Raw genomic sequence first — 10,057 nt, 5'->3', positions numbered from 1 at the left:
TGGTCGTCGCGCCACTTCAGGTCATGCTAGTGACTTTGACTTTGATGAATCGACGGGTCATGTAGATCCGCCCGGTCCTTCCCCACCACCATGCGACCAATTGTTTGATTTGAATGAGTACCCGCATCAGGAAGAAGGAGACTTGGGATACGACTTGCAGCACTGGTATGATCTTGGTGGATCGAGTGCTCCGGGAATGAGTGGCTCCGATTTGTATGACACTGGTGGTGCGAGCGTGACAGATTTTTGTGGTCCTGAAGTTGGCAGTGGGCTGGATGCCGGTTTGCCTCAGGGTCGTCCATATAACTTACGGACACAGACTGCGCCTCTGGACAAACACACCCCATCCTTGTATTCGAAGAAGGCGCCGAGGAAGTATTTAGTTGCAGTTGATCTTGTATTCAGTGTTGTATTCAGATTTGTATTCAGTGTCATATGTTATATTTAGATGATTCTGTTCTGTACTATTATTATGACATATTTAGCTTTGTTCACGTATAACTCTGTTTGGATCGAAATGTTTGTTCTCCAAAAAATAAATAACAAACTTAAAAACTTTATTTATTATAAATTGTTAACTAGGTTAAAGTAAATGACGAGATTACAAAAAAGGTAACATATAATTGTGAAGTAGGTCATAAGAAAGTTACATTGAAAACCCTAACGACCAATGACCTCCAGCGGAACTTGGACCTGCGCACTGCGGACATCGGCTGCGGCTAAGTCCCTCACGTCCACATATAGTGTACTTGTGAGGACCACGCATATCACGCGAATCCATCTCATTTAACTAGCAGGTTGACTTCGGTCTTCCTTTCGTCGTGTGCCTCAATGTCCAGTTGGTAATCACCTTCACTCCTTCATATCTATCCCATGTAGATGGGTCACCCATAGGAACAAATTCGCCTCTGTACATGACGATCAAGATTTTCTATCGGTAAATAATTTCACAAATATAATCGCGTTGTAAGTATAGTTTCTAAACCAACAGAGAATCCTTTCGTACAAAAATTTGGTTGTCATAAGTAACAAAACCCAATAAAATTTATAACCGAAATATTTAAACCTCGGGTCATCTTCTCAAGGAATTGCAGGGAAGTATGATTTATTATTGGTTATGGAAAAAAAGATATATTTTTGAGTTTTTGAAATAAGGATCAGGTAATTTAAATAACGAGAAAAATAAATTAATAATTAGAAAATCTCTTGGCAAGGTAATAAGAATTGGAAGTCCTATCCTAGTTATCCTTATCAGGTGTGATGAGAATTGGATTTTAATCCCACTTAGCTAACCCTTACTAAACAAAGAAAAGTCAAGTGGACTAATTAATTTGATCCTCAAGTCCTAGTCAACTTTTGTGGAAAGACTAGCTTTAGAGGGACCCAAATCAATCAGCAACTCCAATTTCAATCAACAGCTGAGTTTGATAACTCAAGTGTTATCAATTACTCAACCAAAGTCAAAAGGGAAGAAAATCTACTTGAATGAAAATAATTTGGATTAATTAGAAGCATCAATAAATTAAAGAAAGCAATCATAAGTCTAAAATACCTCAAATTATATTAAATAAAGAAATCAATTCTAACATGGAGTTCATAAACCAAATTGAAAAGATAAATAACAATTAAAGTAATAGAATAAATAAAAGTAGAAAATAAATTAAAGGAACATTGAACCTGAAATTGAAGAAGATGAAATCCTAATCCTAATAGAAATCCTAATCCTAAATCCTAATCCTAATAGGTCTCCTCTCTCTCTAGAAAACTACATCTAAAACCTAATCTGTATTTTTCGGGCCGAAAACTGGGTCAAAAACATCCAAGAAATCGCTAGTTGCGAAATCTGCCACGCTGGTTTTTCATCACTGCAACGCGTCCGTGTGGAGCACGCATTCGCGTCGCCTAGATATATGGCCACTATAGCAAATTATATATCATTTCGAAGCCCCGGACATTAAATTTCCAACACAACTGGAACCACATCATTTGGATCTTTGTAGCTCAAGTTATGACCGTTTGAGTGCAAAGAGGTCAGGCTGGACAGCTTAGCAATTTCTTCAACTTCTTGTATTCCTTCCACTTTTGCATGCTTCCTTTCCATCCTCTGAGCCATTCCTACCCTGTAATCCCTGAAATCACTTAACACACATATCACGGCATCGAATGGTAATAAGAGAGGATTAAAATTAATAAAATTAAGGTCAAAGAAGCATGTTTTCAATCATAGCACAAAATTCAGAAGGAAAAAGTAAAACCATGCAAATAGTATGAATAAGTGGGTAAAGAGTTGATAAAAACCACTCAATTAAGCATAAGATAAACCATAAGATAGTGGTTTATCAGTACACCTTGCAAATTTTAGACATCTTGTACACGTCGTGCACGTACACCTGCCAATCAAGACGCTGGTTGGCGCAACTTACAAGCACGTGGCGACATAGGAGTCGCTCGACCTGAAAATGGCCACAGTCACAGTGTCATTGCGCAAGGTTAACAGTGTAAATGGTACCATCTTCCATCTCGCGAACCTCAAACATCTCGTTGCGCCTGTCGAACCGGTTGACCACAATGTTTCCTGCATGTCGGAAGCTTTCTTCAACTCTCTTCGTTGCAAATTCTGAATATGTGAATCCGTTGCGGAGACGCTCATGAGCCTCGGTACTCTTCCGAGTAAACAACTCATTCAGCCGATAGAAAGTTGACCGGACAAGGGCAGTCACAGGAAGGTTGTGTGCACCCTTCAGGACAAAATTTATGCACTCTACCAAGTTTGTCGTCATATGTCCCCAACGATGACCACCATCGAATGCCAACATCCATCTCTCAACACCGATCTCATCGCACCATTGAGTATATGCCTCACCCCGCTCTTTAAGCCTTTGGTAGTTTTTGTTGTACTCCTGCTCCATTCTAGAATAGCCTGTAGAACAAACCATTTAATCATAAGCAGATGCCACAAATTTACTATGAATAGAACCATAACAGCGAGTTGAAATACCTGTGTTCACCACGAGTTTATGCAAATATGGAGCCTTGAATCTCCTTAAGAAGTTGGACCCGATATGCCTGATGCAGTACATGTGCCACGCCCTTGGTGGTGACCATGCACCGTTACTGCGAGCTATTGCAGCGTCGATGGAGGTATGGCGGTCAGAAATAATACCCACACCATCAATGGTAACAACATATCTCTGCAAGTTGGTTAGGAAAAACTCTCATGCGTCTGCTGTCTCACCCTCGACAATCGCAAATGCAATAGGCACAATGTTTTGATTCCCATCTTGTGTAACCGCTACAAGAAGTGCACCTTTATATTTTTCGTACAGGTGCGTGCCATCAACCTGCACCAGTAGCTCGTAGTGTCTGAATGCTATAATACACGGATAGAAGCTCCAAAAAATGCGGTGCAGAACTCTTACACCCTGAATCTCCGCACTCTCACGGTAAACGGGGAGTGTTTTACTTTGAACACGAGACATTGGCATCTTCACTGTCATTGCTTTCAACCATACTGTCAAAGTCTGGTAAGAAACTTCTCAATCACCAAAAACTTTTGCGATAGCTTTTTGCTTTGCCAACCAAGCCTTGCGGTAACTCATAGTGTAGTTGAACCTGCCTTGGACTTCTGCAATAACAGACTTCACCTTTATCGTGGGGTCTGCTTTGACCAACGGCCTAATGGCATCTGGAATTGTGTCCAAGTCCAACTTGGCATGATCTTGTAAAATCGTGCCCACGGTGCACGTGTGCTTACCATTGTATCTCCTGATCTCCCAACAAGCTTTTTTTCGAATCAAGCTAGCTCGGATAAGCCAGTCGCACCCTGCACCATACCCCTTGTATTTCGCATAGAATGTCTGCGGCTCAGACTCATACACAGTATAATCAACTCTTCTAGAAATGGTGTAGCTTTTGATTGCAGATATCACCGACTCTCTCGAACCAAATTCCATTCCGACTCTAAACTCGCTATCTTCTGCCGCAGCGTTGCCTTCACCTAAGACATGCGCACCACCATCAGTCAGACAAGGAAAATAAAATAAGCACTATAGAAAACTTGAGTTAATAATCATAACATACCCATATTCGCATACTCAGGAAATTCCGGGGCATGCATGGCTTCGAGATCTAGAGCCCGCATAAAAGACGGAACACCAAATGGGTGCTGGCTTACAATCGCATTTGCTTCATTTTGCACCGCCGGATTTCCTGCCAAGTCTCCATTATCGTTTTCGTCATCGACTTCATAGTTAGCTTTGAATTCCTCTTCACTGTCATTATTATCTTCTTCCCAATCTATATCCCCGACCTCATTAAAATTTACCTCCTCCCCGACCGCGCCCAACTTTGACTGCTATTCGAACTCAACGTACAGCTCTATCATCGGCACATGAAATCGGGTTTGTTGATAAATACATAACATCTGCTGCATACTGGCATCGTTAGTGATGGGCATCATTTGAAACTGTATCAGCCCACCAAATACTTGTACAGGATTCCTGTATAAAATATTGCTCACCCTTTTGAAATGTGGCTTTGAATGTTATTACAAAGTCCATTTTGCAACTCTACAAAACTCTTGGTACATGGAATAGCAAATGACAACGGACATTCACAAATAAAAGTTACTCCCTCATGTGTGTTTGGTATAACCTCACCGTTATAATATACTCGCAAATTTGCAATATTTTCCATAACTGCAACCTCACCTAATCCGATTTTTTTGACACACCTGACTGCCAAAAAAACTCAGCACTACGACATATGTGTAAGAAAGAAGAATACAATGAGTAGAAATGGAGTAAGACAAGCTGAATGAGAGTGTTGCTTCGTATTTATAGGCCGGACCCGTGTTTAAAATATTTTTTTAAAACAAAACGCAACATGCGTTTTTAGTTTCTCCAAAAAAAAGCTGACAGCCCATAAAATGCACCCTGCGTTTATGAAAAAGCTGACACCAAAAAATAAAACACAAGATGCATTTTGTTTATTTAAAAAAAAATTTATGCCCACATCAAAACGTAGCCTACGATTGTGTTAAAAGGGAATTTAAAAAAATTTTAAAACGTTTTGAAAAACCAAAATGCATACCGCGTTTGTCTTTTTCTCTCAAAAAAAATAAAATAAATAAAAACAAAGCTAAACGTAACCCACGTTTTAAGTAACTTCCATAGCAGGGGAAATATTGGTCATGCATCCATTTTATTGGACAACACCAATACCAAACCCATAATGAAAAAAATGAGCCGTTGAAACCCAACCTAAAAGAATCATACTTCTAACTACCATTACCAAAACTTTAACAACCAAGGCTACACAACCCAAAAAATCTATGTTGCCAATAAAATCAAAGTTTGACAACCTCCTAAGCATGCTAACTTCAAATTCAACGCCTCCATAAAATCATCGATCTCTTCACAGAGGTGATAGAAAGCCTGTGAAAAAGTCTGCAAATATGGAAAAAGCTACAAATAAAATTATTGGGGTGATGATATGACTCTTCTGATTCGTATGTATCTGTAGAGGACAGTTCGTATAATCTAGATGTGTTTCTGAAATTGAAGATTCTAGTAGTAATAGTGACGAGATAAGCCTCAAAGTGGTCCCTGAAGTTACCCTCGAGCCTCATAGTGATCCCTGAAGTTAAAAATTACTCATATTCATCCTTGAAGTTACACTCCGGAACTCACACTCGTCCTTCCGGTCAATTTTGTCCAGCTGGAGCAACCGGAAAGCTGACCTGGACTCGTTGGTGACACGCTGTCAGCACAACAGCTAGCTGACGTGGCGACGTAAACTGTTTTGACTCAATTTGGTCCCTAAATTGAGGTTAAAAATCCTAACCCCCAATTGACTCTCTTCTCCATCGCACACTCTCTTCTCCTCTCTTCTCCATCGCACCAGAGGTGACTCTCCTCTATTGCTTCTCCTACAGTGTCTTCTCCATCTTCGAAAACCACATGTTATGGCTAGCGCGAGCAATGCAGCTGGGAGCTCCAACAACCCACGATCATTTGGAAGCATCATGAGGAGAATGAATAGAAACAGAGATGCACGTCTGCCAAAATGGTGTGAGTGCGGGTTGAGACCAGTGTCGTGATGGTCAGTGACGGATTCTAATCCAAGGAGACCGTTCGTGGGTTGCCCAAACTACAATGTAAGTGTTTGATGCTATTGTTTGTTGTAATTCTGGATGTAAACTTGGTTGATTTACTTTCCAGGATGCAGACTGCAGGTAAGAGGTGGTGTGAGTTGTTTCTGTGGGTGGATAAAATTCTGGAAGAAGATGCGGTAACATGTGATGGTAGAACAAGCTCTTCAAATGACAACGAAGAATGTGATTATAAGCAAAACAAGCTCTGTTTCATATTAGATATGCAGAGAATCATATGTATGTGATTGCTTATGCAATTGTCCCTGTTGAAAATACTGAAAACTGGAGGTGGTTCTTGGAATTACTTCATGAAGACTTGGGATATTATAAGCACAACAAGCTCTGTTTCATATCAGATAAGCAGAAGGTACGTTTTAGAAATTTATTTGTTGTTGTATAATTAGTATTGGTTGCTGTGATAATAGAATAAGTGAGAAGATATTCATTACAAGGTAGTTGGATCACTGCTTATATAATGAACTGCTGTGTATATAATGAACTACTGCTTTACTTAGTAGATGGACTAATGCTTGATGAACTGCTGTGTATATAATGAACTGATTTGTATGTAAAGAATAAGGAACATTTTGATATCACTTATAAAACTGAAGGGACCATTTTGATGTCACTTATGTAACTCTAGAGCTGTTAATGAGGATGCTGCTGTTGCTGCAGAAGCTGCTGCTGCCCAACCCCTTGCTGCTAATGGTGGTGAAGCCACCCTTATCCCACAACCCCCACCGAAATACAGCTTGAACTCAGTCAACCACCCTTGTCACAAACCGATGACTCTCAATAGGTTCAAAAAATTAGATGACATTCATTTTATTGTGTGCATGTTCTTATGCACTTTTACTAACTATTTTACATGTCTTCACTAATAGGTTTTGCCTTCTCCTGTGAGGCCACCAAAACTCCCTCCCAAAAGGAAGTTGGTATACGAAATTGTTACTCAGGTTGTAAAATTTGTTGTTCGTTCTCTTCCTGGCAATGGCACCAAAAACGGATGCACAGAACCATAGTCCAAACATAACTTCACAACTTCGCACAACTAACCAGCAAGTGCACTTGGTCGTCCAAGTAATAAAACCTTACGTGAGTAAGGGTCGATCCCACGGAGATTGTTGGTATGAAGCAAGCTATGGTCACCTTGTAAATCTCAGTCAGGCGGATATCAAATGGTTATGGAGTTTTCGACTAATAATAAATAAATAGAAAATAAGGATAGAAGTACTTATGTAATTCATTGATGAGAATTTCAGATAAGCGTATAGAGATGCTTTCGTTCTTCTGAACGTCTGCTTTCCTGCTGTCTTCATCCAATCAGTCTTACTCCTTTCTATGGCTGGCTTTATGTAACGACATCACCATTGTCAATGGCTACTTTTCATCCTCTCCGTGAAAATGGTCCGATGCACTGTCACTGCATGGCTAATCATCTGGAGGCATCACCGTGGCCAATGGCTGCATCCCATCCTCTTGTGAAAATGGTCCAAATGCTCTGTCACAGCACGGCTAATCATCTGAGATTCTCGATCATACTGGAATAGGATTCACCCTCCTTTGCGTCTGTCACTATGCCCAGCACTCGCGAGTTTGAAGTTCGTCACAGTCATTCAATCCCAGAGTCCTACTCGGAATACCACAGACAAGGTTTAGACTTTCCGGACTCTCATGAATGCCGCCATCAATCTAGCTTATACCACAAAAAGGCCCGCTTGGTGTGTGCTTGGGCTAAGCTTGAATGTTACACGTGTAAAGGCTCTTTCTGGAGTTGAACACCAGGTTGTAACGTGTTTCTGGCGTTCAACTCTGGTTCGTGACGTGTTTCTGGCGTTTAACTCCAGACAGTAGCATAGAACTGGCGTTCAACGCCCTTTTACATCGTCTAAACTCGGCCAAAGTATGGACTATTATATATTTTTGGAAAGCCCTGGATGTCTACTTTCCAACGCAATTAGAAGGGCGCCATTTTGAGTTCTGTAGCTCCAGAAAATCTACTTTGAGTGCAGGGAGGTCAGAATCCAACAGCATCAGCAGTCCTTCTTCAACCTCTGAATCTGATTTTTGCTCAAGTCCCTCAATTTCAGCCAGAAAATACCTGAAATCACAGAAAAACACACAAACTCATAGTAAAGTCCAGAAATGTGAATTTAACATAAAAACTAATAAAAACATCCCTAAAAGTAACTAGATCCTACTAAAAACATACTAAAAACAATGCCAAAAAGCGTATAAATTATCCGCTCATCACAACACCAAACTTAAATTGTTGGTTGTCCCCAAGCAACTAAAAATCAAATAGGATAAAAAAAAGAGAATATACTATAAATTCCAAACTATCAATGAAACATAGCTCCAATCAGATGAGAGGGACTTGTAGCTTTTTGCCTTTTGAATAGTTTTGGCATCTCACTTTATCCATTGAAGTTCAGAATGATTGGCATCTATAGGAACTCAAAGTTCAGATAGTGTTATTGATTCTCCTAGTTCAGTATGTTGATTCTTGAACACAGCTACTTTATGAGTCTTGGCCGTGGCCCTAAGCACTTTGTTTTCCAGTATTACCACCGGATACATAAATGCCACAGACACATAACTGGGTGAACCTTTTCAGATTGTTACTCATCTTTGCTAAAGTCCCCAATTAGAGGTGTCCAGGGTTCTTAAGCACACTCTGTTTTTTTTTTGCTTTGGACCTTGACTTTAACTGCTCAGTCTCATGTTTTCACTTGACACCTTCACGCCACAAACACATGGTTAGGGACAGCTTGGTTTAGCCGCTTAGGCAAGGATTTTATTCCTTTAGGCCCTCCTATCCACTGATGCTCAAAGCCTTGGGATCCTTTTTATTACCCTTGCCTTTTGGTTTTAAGGGTTATTGGATTTTTGCTCTTGCCTTTTGGTTTTAAGAGCTTTTGGCTTTTTCTGCTTGCTTTTTCTTTCTATTTTTTTTCGCCCTCTTTTTTTTTTTCTGCAAGCTTTGTTCTTTGCTGCTTTTTCTTGCTTCAAGAATCATTTTTATGATTTTTTAGATTATCAAATAACATGTCTCCTTATCATCATTCTTTCAAGAGCCAACATATTTAACATTCTTAAACAACAACTTCAAAAGACATATGCACTGTTCAAGCATTCATTCAGAAAACAAGAAGCATTGTCACCACATCAATATAATTAAACTAAGTTCAAGGATAAATTCGAAACTCATGTACTTCTTGTTCTTTTAAATTAAAAACATTTTTCATTTAAGAGAGGTGATGGATTCATAGGACATTCATAACTTTAAGACATAGTTACTAAATACTAATGATCATGTAATAAGACACAAACTTAGACAAGCACTTAACATAAAGAAAACGAAAAATAGAGAATGTAAGAATAAGGAATGAGTCCACCTCAGTGATGGTGGCATTTCCTTCTTGAGGAACCAATGATGTCCTTGAGCTCTTCTATGTCTCTTCCTTGTCTTTGTTGCTCCTCCCTCATTGCTTTTTGATCTTCTCTAATCTCATTAAGGATGATGGAGTGCTCTTGATGTTCCACCCTTAGTTGTCCTATGTTGGAACTTAATTCTCCTAGGGAGGTGTTGATTTGCTCCCAATAGTTTTGTGGAGGAAAATGCATTTGAGGCATCTCCGGGATCTCATGGTGATGAGCTTCATGCGTCTCTTGAGATCCGTGAATGGGCTCTCTTGTTTGCTCCATCCTTTTCTTAGTGATGGGCTTCTCTTCCTCAATGGGAATGTCTCCTTCTATGTCAATCCCAGCCGAATTGCATAGATGGCAAATGAGGTGAGGAAAAGCTAACCTTGCCATAGTGGAGGACTTGTCAGCCACCTTGTAGAGTTCTTGAGGTATAATCTCATGAACCTCCACCTCTTCTCCAATCATGATGCTATG

The sequence above is a fragment of the Arachis ipaensis genome, chromosome B03, assembly GCF_000816755.2.
Source record: "Arachis ipaensis cultivar K30076 chromosome B03, Araip1.1, whole genome shotgun sequence".
In the NCBI taxonomy this organism is placed as follows: domain Eukaryota; kingdom Viridiplantae; phylum Streptophyta; class Magnoliopsida; order Fabales; family Fabaceae; genus Arachis; species Arachis ipaensis.
Note: the sequence above shows the minus strand (reverse complement) of the source record.